Source organism: Castor canadensis, chromosome 3 (genome assembly GCF_047511655.1).
Source record: "Castor canadensis chromosome 3, mCasCan1.hap1v2, whole genome shotgun sequence".
In the NCBI taxonomy this organism is placed as follows: Eukaryota; Metazoa; Chordata; class Mammalia; order Rodentia; family Castoridae; genus Castor; species Castor canadensis.
The window spans coordinates 151750076-151762530 of record NC_133388.1 but is presented as its reverse complement, the minus strand read 5'-3'; the positions used below and the strand labels follow the sequence as shown (position 1 = coordinate 151762530).

Here is a 12455-nt window from a genome sequence, read left to right as displayed (position 1 = left end):
TAGCAATGGCAGGAAGCCTAAAATAGGAGGATTGTGGTTCATACTGGCCTGGGGAAAAAGTGAAATCTTATCTCCAAAATAATGAGCAAAGAGGGCTGTAGGTGTGAGTGACTCAAGTGGTAGAGTACCTGCCTAGGTAGGATGAAGTCCTGTGTTCTAACCCCAGTACCCTCACACACACACACACACACACACACACACGCACACACACACACACACACAAATGAGGACTGTACATTTCCTGTTGAATTCAGCAATCAAATTTAAAAGGAATTCCTATTTTCTCTTGATAAGAAAAGTTGGGGCTGCTGGGAGCTGATTCAAAAAAGAATGGGTGCAGATAAAGAAGGGCCATTGAATATAGACAACTCCATATTTGAAGTTTTGTTATAAAGGAAAGGGTTGTAATGGAGTGTAGAATGGAGGGAAAGTAAGGTAATAGGATAGTTTATTATTATTATTTTTTATTAAAAACATTTAAAGTTTCTCACCATTAGAAAATACAGGCAATTTTGTATAACAAAAAATTGGAATTTATCTCTTAAAATGTCATTTACATATATCTCTACTTTGAAATTATAGTGCTATTAGGCACGTGATAGATGTGACTTATTGTATTTATGAAGAACTGTATCATATGCCACATTTTTTTTGTTTTTTTCTCGAGTCTTTTTTTAATTATTCATTTATTCATATGTGCATACTTTGTTTGGGCCATTTCTCCCCACCTGCCCCCTGCCTCCTCCTTCTCCCCACAACCCCTCACTTCCAGGCAGAACCTGTTCTGCCCTTTTCTCCAATTGTGTTGAAGAGTAGACATAATCAAATTAAGAAAGACATAGTATTTTTGCTAGTTGACATAAGGATAGCTATACAGAGAGATTCCTAGCATTGCTTCCACGTGCAAGTGTGTTACAACCCAAGCTGATTTATCTCTAAGTGACCTTTACACTGATTCCTGATCCCCTTCTTGTGTTGACCTCTGTCATTTTAAGGTTACTGTATTAGCTCCTCTGCAGTGGGGACATCAAACACTTTCAAGTTTTGGGTTTCCTACCTATCCTCCTATTTGTTTTTAAAATTTGGGTGATCCTATACTAATACAATTTGTTGATTGTGTGACTCAGTGAAATTAATTGTAGTCATTTTAAAACATTTTTCTGGAGGTTCTATTTTTTCATTGCTGAGGAAACTCCAAGGTGATTTCCATAGTGACTAGACTAATTTACATTCCCACTAGCAGTATATAAGCGTTCCTATTCCCCTGCATCTTGCCATTGGTTTTTTTTTTACACCCCAAACATTGTATTTATTTATAAAAATATGGATGCATCACAAATTTGCATGTCATCTTTACACAGGAGACATACTAATCTTCTCTGATCATTCCAATTTTAGTATTTTTGCTGCTGAAGTGAGCACTTTATGATTTTTTTTTAGATAATAACAATGTTACCATGATTTAGTGCTTATCAGGAAAAGATTCACCAGAGGATGAAACATTTATAGCCTTGGAAAAAAGAAGAGATAGTAACAGGAGTGAGATCCCAGAGCAGGGGATCTAGTAGAGAAGCTGAAGCATTGGCCTTGGGTGAGATTATGGAAATTTTATCCATCTGGACAGGGAAAGAGGTTAGATGGGTGGGCATACATATAATAAGGTGTGTATATGCTGTACTGGGGTTTTCTTTCACTTGTATCTATTTCCTCAGAGACATAGAAGAAGATGATTGCTGAAAATCATGATGAACAGTAAGTTGAAGGTTTGAGCTGAGAAGGTATGAAAGTTATGTTGAGTGGGAATATGAATGAACTAGGAAATATGATTTGATTGTTGGGCTACACTGACCATTAATTGAAAGCAAAGTCAGTGAACATGGTTGTTGTGTCTTTCTGCAGTGGGTTTTTCATTCAGCAACAAGAATGCAAGCACATAGATGAACATCTACAGAAGTAGAGTTTTACCAAGACAGAATGAGAAGTTCGAGGCAAGATATGTGCAAGAGAATGACTGAATAGTGGAAGTGTAGATTTAAGCTGTGAAAGGAAGTGAGGACATGAAGGAAGTGATGGTCAGTGGAAAGGTAGTATTATTAATGGGTGGTAGGATCCAAGAAATTTTAGGAGAGTTTGTTTGGAAGAGACAATGATTGATGAAGGAATTTCTTAAAATTACAAGTCCTTAGGTGCTAACAGGTCAAATCAGAAAAATACACACGATGACAAAAAAAAAAAAAAACAAACAAGTTGAGAATGTGAGAAAATAGTCTTTTCTATCAAAGTCACCATTTTAATTGCCTGTGTTTCTGGCTTCTTTGTCTGGATTCCTGCTGAGCCCCCTCTGATCATGAGAATTACCCACTATACCTCCCTCAAGTAGGTATAGAAGTTCAGGTAGCTGAGAAGATTGTGAACTTTTCATCTGGACCAATCTAGGATAAGAGGCAGATTATTTGCTTGAAGATACTAGGGGGAACAGACTGCTCACGCTGCTGTGCGCTGGTTTTGTCCACCTGCATGCTAGCACCCTTCTGGCCAGAAGTAAAGTTTGTGTTACTTTATTCCTGTATCTTCAATTGGAATATTCATTTCTAACAAATTTTGGTTCATGGTCTGGTAATCTTGACTTCCATCCAGGGAGAAGTTATCAGAAGCCCCTTCCTCCAGGGGAGGCGTGCCCCTCTGCCATGTTGTGAGGGCCCCAGGGTATCCGGTGACTGGCACCCTTGGACTGGGGACTCATTCCTGGGTGTGGATTCTCTTAGCAACACGGGCAGGAAGGGCCCACATACCACGGTGGTCAAGCAAATCTTATGCACAGGCCAATGTAAGAAATGCCATTGGTTAGCAAAGTATTCCTTGGTGACCAAAGGGAAGGTCTTGGGGGTTGTGTGATAGTGAATGAGATGTGTCTAAGATAGGAAGTGAGTGCGAAGTTCCGATTTGCAGTTCCATAGGTATCCAGGTGGCTACATACAGCTTTCCTACAACCACAAGGTCCTACTCCGGGATTTTTTACCAACTGGCCTATTGCTAAATAGTGCCATCTGCTGTATATTGTCCCACGAGGGAATCAGTCAGAAAGGAACAAAGCATGTGGGGTAGCATATAAGACACCTCTGGGGAATTAGAGAGGTTGAGCACCTATTGGGTTTTCTCACCAGCTAGATAGACTGGGATGGGGAGCCACACAGGTAAAAAGAGCTCTAGGGAAAATGGATCCACAAATAAAATTCCTTCAGATAGCCCCTCGGAACAGATGTTAAGATACTGGTTCAATAACCTAAGAACCAAAGGCAAAAAGAAGTAACAAATGATTAAATATTGCTGTTTTATCTGGACTCAGGGACCCATTCTCAAACCAGCAGTTTTCTGGCCAAGATTGGGTCTAGGTATGTTAATTACTGATTGAATATATTAATGATAAAACCCCAGGAAGCCAATAAGAAATTGAATATGTTCTCTGTTGGAGATGGGAACCTATAGTCCTGTTCCCTCTAAAATCAGTGAAAGATGATAAAATGGAAAACAAAATAGAGCCAAAGGAAAAACCCTCCAGATGGGAACCTCTTTCTTCCTTATAATTCAAGGGGCTCCTCAGGCAGAAACCCAAGATTGGGACAAACGCTCCGGTCAGGAGTCCCCGGACATTCAGTCTAGCCCCACCTCTAAGCCCTTCAGTGACTCCCAACCAGTCTCAGCCCCAACTTCCGGTCATAGCTTGACCTTTTCAGGGCTCAGATGGGAGCTTCGACAATGTCAGAGGAACATTCAAAACTTCCCTTTTCCCTGGTCTCCAATGATGATATTCCAGACCTTCTATCCACTCAGAGAGGTCCCAATTGGAGGTGGAAACTTCGGTTTTGTCAATGCTTCACTGACTAGCTCTGAGATATGGAATTTTAAGAGAGAATTATAGTCCCTTTTAGAAGATCCACATGAGGTTGTCCTCTAGCTTGAACAATTCCTGGGCCCACAAATTTTTACCTGAGTGGAACTTATGTAATTCTGGGAATCTTATTCTCTGGGGAGGAAAGACTTGTGATAAGGAGAGCCACCATGGTCATATGGAGAGAGAGCACCCCCTGGGCCCCAGAGTTGACTGGACTGATAGAAAATTTCCTCTTGAGGATCCTCATTGGAATAATAACGATCCTGACAGCTGGAAAAATGAGGGACTTGAGGAATCTGATCATTAAAGGAATTAGGAAATCTGTTCCACAGTCCCATAACATAGCCAAGGCCTTTGACATGCAGCAGGGAAAAGAAGAAGGACTTGCTGACTTACTTCATTGATTGAAAGACTAGATGAGAAGGTATTCAGGGCTAAATATAGAGGATCCCCTGGGACAGGGAATGATTACACTTCATTTTGTTACTAATAGTTGGCCAGACATTTCTAAAAAATTAAAAAAAAAAACCTGGAAGGACAAAAACTTAGATGATTTATTGAGGAGGGGCCCAAAAGGTTTATGTGAGATGGATGAAAAACAAAAAAACAAACCAGAAGGCTAAAATTATTCTATCCAGCCTTAGGCAAGCCACTGAAGAGAAAAACACTTCTCAAAGAGCTAGATATAAACCCCCTCCAAAACCTCAGAAAGGAAGGCAGGATTCACAGACACCAGGGGGAAAGAAAGGAAACAAATGTTATTGATGAAGGGAAACTGGTACATTTCAAATGAGAATGTCCTAAAGGGAAAAAGGAAGACAGGATAATTCCCCTTATGACCTTTGAGGAAGAATAGGGGTGTCAGGGGTTCTTTTATATGGATGGGTCCTATGGAGAACCCTTGATAAATTTAAAAGTAGGACCCAAAGAAAAAGAGGTCACGTTTTTGGTTGACTCTGGGATGGCTACATTCCTCACTATGGCTCCCCTAGGTCTGTCTCTCTTTTCAGAATGGCTCTCAATTTCTGGGTTAAGGAAGAGGAATTAAATGTTCCTCTTTTTGAGCACACTCAAGTGAAATTTCAAGATAAGGTAATATGGGTTGGCCTCCTTTTTGTTTCTGAGGCTGGAACCAACCTCTTGGGAAGGGATTTAAAGTCTGAATTGAGCATAGGAATAAAAGTGTCTAAAAAGAACTTGGAGATTTCTTTAAATTTGATGACTGAGAAAATTGAGAGCCAAATTCTTACACAGGTTTGGACTAAGGATGGAAATAGAGGGGGTTTACAAATTTCCCCAATCCATATTGTCCTAAAAACCCCTGATATGAAAGTATAGAGATGAAGATACCCCATTCCCGTAGAGGGGAGATTAGGTCTAAAACCCATAATTGAGAGATTGTTAAAGGATTGTCTTTTGGAATCTTACATGCCCCCCTTTAAATTCCTATCCTATCAGGGAGGATAGGTCCTATTGGCTAGTACAGGATCTCAAGACTAGCAACCAAATAGTTTGCAGCAGACACCCTTCCCAGGAGTTCCCAATTTCCTATACTCTTGTCAGCAGGATCCTTCCCAATCACCAGTGGTTTAGTGTGGTAAATTTGAAGGACACATTCTGTGCTTGCCCTCTAGTGGAGTATAGTAGGGACATCTTTGCATTTGAATGGGAGGACTTCCAAACTGGCAGGAAACAACAATATCGGTGGACAGTCCTCCCACAAGGTTTCACTGATGCTCCCAATTTGGCCAAATTTTGGAACGAGTACTAGAAGAATTTGCCCTCCCTCCCCAGATAAGTTTATGACAACATGTAGATGATTTTCTGTTGTCTGGACACACTGAAAAAGAGGTGACTGATGTCACAGTCAATCTTCTAATTTTTCTGGGCCATCAGGCCGAAGGGTTTCAAAAACTAAATTATAGTTTGTAGAGGAAGAGGTAAGGTATCTGGGACATCTCTTCAGTAAAGGAAAATATAGAGCCCTGAGAGGATAGAGGGGATTACTATCATGCTCTGCCTTTAATGAAGAGGGAGTTCGAAAATTCTTAGGATTGATTGGGTATTGTAGACTTTAGGTAGAATCCTACTCTCTTAAAACCAAAAACATTATACTCCAAACTGATAGAAGAGGAGTCTGACCCCTTAGTCTGAAAATCAGAGGAAATTCTGGTAATAAAAAGCTTCAAACAATCTCTGGTCACTGCCCCGTGGTGGCCTTACCCTCTCTGGAGAAACCCTTTACCTCTTTATTAGTATAGATAAAGGAACAACCTTGGGAGTCCTCATTCCGGAATGTGGAGGAAAGAAGCAGTCTATAGCTTATTTGTCCAAAATTCTTTATCCTGTCACATGAGGATGGCCAGAGTGCATCCAAGCAGTAGTGACCACAGCCCTATTGACTGAAGAAAGCAGGAAGCTGACTTTCAGTGGATTTCTCTAATAGCACACTCCATCAGGTCAGGGTTATTCTTCAGCAGAAGGTGGGAAGATGGTTAACTGACTCTAGGATTTTAAAATATGAGGCTATCCTACTAGACAGGGATGATCTGACTCTGACTGCTGAGAGTTATCTAAATCCAGCTGAGTTTCTATTAGGAGGAAAGACATAGGATACCATGGAATATTGTTGCTTAGATGTCATTGACTATCAGACCAAGGTCAGATGAGATCTCAGAGAGAAATTTCTGGATGGATAGAAACTGTTTATAGGTGGTTCCTCTAAAATGATCCAGGGTAAAAGACAAAATGGGTTTTCAGTGGTGGATGGAGAGAAATTAAAAGTTATTGAGTCAGGAAGATTACCTAACCACTGGCCGGCCCAGATGTGTAAATTGTTTGTATTAAATCAGGTCCTAAAGTCTCTAAAGGAGAAGATTCTAAGTATGCATTTGGGGAGTGCACACCTTTGGGAAGATATGGGCAGAAAGGGGATCAATTAACATAGAGGACAGGATCTAATACACAGGAATTGATTATTAAACTGCTAGAGTTTCATGCTTCCTGAAGAAATTGCAATAGTCCATGTCCCAGGACATCAGTGGGGGAATTTGGCAGAGGCTCAGGGAAACAATTTGACTGCTAAGGCAGTGAAGGAGGCTGCCCTCCATCTGGAACTCCAAATGTTACATCTCATTCCCATTATCCAGGAACCATCCGTGAACCCCGTTTTCACTCTCTTGGAGAGTGTCCAACTAGAGAAGCTGGGTGCTTCCCAAACCTCAGAAGGGAACTAGCTTCTTCCAGATGGGAGAGAAATACTTTCTAAGCCCGTTGTGAGAGAAGTAATGGCTCAGTTACACCAGGGAAGTCATTGGGGGAATCCAAGCCATGTGTGATGCTATTCTCAGGACTTATGTATGCCCAGGAATTTAAACCTTAGCAAAGAAGGTTATTGAGAGTTGTTTAACTTGCAAAAAAGTTAACAAGCAGGCTCTGAGAAGACAACTCCTGGGAAGAAGTCCAGGATTAAGGCCCTTCCAGAGTATTCAGTGGATTACACAGAGTTACTCGGGTGGGCCATTTGAAATACTTACTGGTTATAGTGGAGCATCTAACCAACTGGGTTGAGGCTATGCCTTTATCAAGCACCACTGCAAAAGGAGTGGCTAAAGTAATTTTGGATAACATAATTCCTTAATTTGGACGTATTGAAAATATAGATTCAGATAACTGAAGCCAATTCACAGCCAAAATAATTAAGGAATTAATGAAGGCACTAAGCCTCAAATGGGAATGTCATACTTCAAGGCACCCTCTTCTCAGGAAGAGTAGAAAAGATGAACCAGATCTTAAGAAGAAAATTAACCAAATTAATTCTTGAGACTAGGCCATCCTGGACTAAGTGCCTACCCCTTGCCTTGCTTAGGATCAAACAGCTGCTCAAAAGGATATAGGAGTTTCTTCTTATGAGATGTTATATGGGTTACCTTAGCTAGGCTGGCCCTCAGGCTTCCCCTCCTTTGAAACCAAATACCAATCTCTCTGAAAATATATACGTGGTCTCTCCTCAGTCTTATCATCTCTTAGCACCAAAGACTGCTGGGTCAGGCCCCACCACTTGAGTTCCTAGCACACACACCTCAGCCTGGAGATTATATCATGGTCAGAACCTGGAGCAGAGAGAAGCTTTAGCCATCCTCAGAGAGACCATACCAGATGCTGTGCATGCTGCTGAAAGAAGATGGACCCGCTACACTCAAGTAAAGTGAGCATCCCAGGGAGAATACTGGGCCTTGTCCTCAAGACCGGCTGATACAAAAGTAAGTTTAAGAAGACTGTAATGGGGCTGTTTTTGCTTCTTCATCTAGGGAATTGCATAACTACTATTAATGTTCCCCAGGCTTCCTCTCTGATAACCATCAAGTTTGATGCATGTCTTTTTATCCCCTGTGCTGATCTTAAAAACCAACATTATACCCAGGGCTTAGAGATATATATGTGCATGTGGCCCTTCTCCCCCTGCCCTTTCTATCGAGATAATCGCACTAGCCAATATGACAATCTTCCATGTGCTACTTGGAGTGCTGTGGGGGTGGACAACAGACCCAAAAGGGAATGCTGCACAAGTGGCTTCATGATACTGTGGCTATATGAGTCAGCCCTTTTGGAAACATATACTGCCAAAAATGCAAATCTGTAGGGCCACACCCCCTTGCAACTGTCAACATCTTCAATGTGACCCTCTTATACTGATCATCAATGATCCTTCCTCTATATCCACTGAGCCATTTATTTTCAGAAAATACGGTCCAGGAGCTCATCATGCATATAAAAACCCAATAGGTATGTTTCTTCTATAATTGCTCCCAGAACCTACTATCCTAACACCCCCTAATGCTCTGCTCTCAAAGTTATCTCCCAAACTCCACTATAATCAGATGGGAGTAACTATAGTAGAAGTCAACGACTTAAGGCAAACTATAGCCATTAAGATGGGTTACGGGGAGACAAATGCCTGGGTCCTCCCCTTTCCTTTGGGATGGGCCATTGCCCCTGCTGGAATGGCTTGTATGCTGTCTTCCAAAAAAGGACAGCCTGGGGCAATAGGTCTTGCTGGATCTTGTCACAACTGTTCACCTTGGTAATGACCCTGAAAGGCTAAGGCTGCCTCAGTTGGTCAGACCCCACTTCAAAACTCTAACTATATTTTGTGCCTGTCCAGGTGTGGGGAGGAACTGGAATTTCTGGGGAATGTGACAGGCTGCAATGAAGACCAGTCCTTTGAAGAGGTAACCAATAAAACCTCTCTAGCTGTTGCCAGGGCAGACATCGGGTGGTATTGTGATGGACCCTTATTTGAGGTTCTTTTGGTCAAGTGGAGTGGGACTTGTACTTTAGTTCAATTGGCTATCCCTTTCACCTTGGCATTTCAAAACCCTAAACTCTCTCTGGCTAGAAGGAGGAGACAAAAACAATCTTACTTCCCCCAGAGGGTCATTCAACTCTCATGTTTATATAGATGCTATCAGGGTCCTATGAGGAGTTCCCGATAAATTCAAAGCAAGAAATCAAATAGCTGAAGGCTTTAAATTAGCTTTACTTTGGTGGTCTACTATCGATATGAATGTAGACTGGATTAATTACATCTATAATAATCAAGAAGTTTGTTAACTACACCTGAGATGCAATAAAGGGAACTGTAAAACAACTAGACCCCACTAGTGAAATGGCATGTGAAAACTGAATCACTCTGGTGATTCTAGCAGAGAAAGGGAGGGAGGGGTATGTGTCCTAATTGGAGGGGAATGGTGTACATACATCTCTAACAATACAGCCCCAGATGGAACTATAACCAAATCTCTCTAGGGCCTGATAGCCTTGCCAAATGAACTAACTGAAAATTCAGGAATAAATGATCCCTTTACTAGCTGGTTAGAATGATTTGGAAAATGGGAGGGAGCAATGGACTCAATTTAACATCCCTCATTGTTGTATTTGGAGCCCTAACCTTAGATGGGTGCTTTATTATTCCCTGTATATGAGGACTGACAATTCAGCTCATAGAAACTGCTCTAGCTAAACAAACTCCTGTGTCACACCAGCTGTTGTTAAGTACAGCTGAAATGGAAAGTCAATTGATATTAAAAGAGTTTTTTTTTTAAAGACTATAAAGTAAAAGAGGGGGGAATTGTGAGAAAATAGTCTTTTCTATCAAAGTTGCCATTTTAATTGCCTGTATTTCTGGCTACTTTGTCCAGATTCCTGCTGAGCCCCCTCTGCCTGCAAGAATCACCCACTACACCTCCCCCAAGGCAAGTAGGTATAAAATTTCAGCATTGAGAAGATTGTAAACTTTTCATCTGGACCAATCCAAGTCAAGAGGCAGATTTTTCACTCAGGGATACATGGGGCAATGGACTTCCCACCCCGCTTTGTGCTGGTTTTGCCCACATGCATGCTAGTACCCTTCTGGCCAGAAGTAAAGTTTTGTGTTGCTGAGATGATTCTTTGTTCCCATGTCTTCAATTGGAAAATTCATTTCTAACAAGAAGGATAATGAAACACCTGAGGGTTGACTATAAGAGTGAATCTCTGAGACAGCTAGAATCTAAGATCACTAGGAGAGATGACATTGCAGCTGGCAGTTTTCATGCCCCGGGTCTCATCCTTTTGATTCTGACTTCAGCAGCAGTTGTGGGGAACAGTTCTTCTGTTGGTTGATGACCTCCCACCTTGAGCACCTGCTTTGTCATTGCCTTTCTGCCTTGAAACTTTCTCTGAAGCCTTAGGGGCAGCCTGAAAAAGTGAAGGAGCCTTTACTTCTGGTAAGAATTTTAAAACAGTTCAGAACAGGAGTTGATGAATAAATGATCCAGCCTCCCTTCTTTTGCAAGGGTGGTTTGGGTCAGCTTGATTCCAGAGGATTCTGGGAGGGAGGAAGTCCATTCTGTGTATTCTGATAACAAATACAATAGCATACACTTTGATCTTGCTCCTCCTACTCCTCACTGTTACATCTGGGGATGATCTCTTAAATAATGTACTTGTATATAAGTACTTGTTTGGAATCTGCTTTGGGAAAACCAAAGTAAGGAACATAGAGGCTAGTTATTAAAAGTATCATTCAAGTGGATATTTAGACTATAATAGTAATGTTGGGGTAAATGAAGTAATCTAGCTGTTACAATCTGCAAGAATAGGAGGAGTATTATCTAGCACATGCATAGTGCATAGCACTTGACAATGATTTGATATGTATTTGTTGAATAGTTAATGCATAGGACACACTGTGATCCTTCACAACTCCATTCTTGGGAGTTTCTGTTTCCTACTACAGGAAATCATTGAAGAATTTAATTTTATGGCATCTATATTATATCAACCTGACCAATAGAAATGGTGAGACAGTGCTTGCCTGTAATCCTAACACTTGAGATGTGGAGGCAGGATTGTGAGTTTGAGCTCAGCCTCAGTTACATAGTGAGTTCTAGGACAGCTTGAGCTGCATAGCAGCAGCCTGTGTTAAAACACCACAAAAGAAAGAAAAGAAGAAAGGAAGGAAGGAAGGAAGGAAGGAAGGAAGGAAGGAAGGAAGAAAGGGTGAGAAACAAAGAGAGAAAGAAAGAAAAAAAGAAAAGAAATACTGAGACCGATCTGATGTCTGGTTGAGCCCCAAAACTATGATTAAGTAGGAAATAATAGTGCTTTGAAGTTTCTATAGAGGAATTATCTGGATATTTACTGAAAACAAATTGAATCCATTCTGTGCAGCTTGGGGAACTGCAGCAAAACACCCTCCACACACTCAAGGTGGCCTTCATTACTTTCCTTTTCAAACTGTACTCAGGTAACTTCTTTTTTCATAGGATGCTTCAGTAGAAGGTGTGTGTGTGTGTGGGGGGGGTTTGCTGCAGTTCTTTTGAATCAAAACACTTTAATGAAATGTTATTGTAAACTCATTAAAAATACATTTAAAGCTTTAAGATTTATGTTTCCTAATGTAAGCCTGAATTATTTTTTATAGTTTTTTTATTGTAATGCTGGGTGGGGGTACATGGTGGCATTTACAAAAGTTCTTATATCAAATATATTGTACTTGAATTCACCCCTCCACTATTTTCTTCCTTCCCCCATTCTTGGAATAGTTTCAACAGATATCTTTTTCCATTCACATATATGTGCACATGGTATTTCCACCATATTCACCCTCCTACACCCTTTTCCCACCTCCACTGGTACCAACCCTCCCTAAGAAGAACCTATTCCACCCTCCTGTTTTCCTATTTTGTATAAGAAAAGAAGAAGAGAAAAAAAATGACATTTTTGGTTATTTAAGATAGCTACACAGGAAGTTTCCTTGTGGCACTTCCATGTTTATGTGTATTATGGCCCCATTTGGTTCATCTACTCTAGTTTACTTCTTTTTACCTTAATCCCTTTCTTAGGGTGGTTTCAACTGGTTTAAAAAAATTCTATATTCATTCTTGTGTAGAGAGTACATAAACTGTATTCACCTTCTTAACTCCCTTCTTTTACCATCTCCAGAGAGCATATGTAACCTCCCGTAGTGTGAAATAGAATTGCTATATTTGTATAAGTCTGTATTCTACATATGAGAGAA

The 12455-nt window shown here is 40.8% G+C and overlaps 1 non-coding gene across 1 annotated transcript; it reads right to left on the bottom strand.

The window, feature by feature from the left end:
* Window positions 1–1316: 1316 nt before the first annotated feature.
* LOC141422050 (U6 spliceosomal RNA) lies at window positions 1317–1422 on the bottom strand. The gene has a single exon (XR_012446714.1). It is a non-coding gene; the product is annotated as a U6 spliceosomal RNA (small nuclear RNA).
* Between the last annotated feature and the right edge of the window lie 11033 nt (window positions 1423–12455).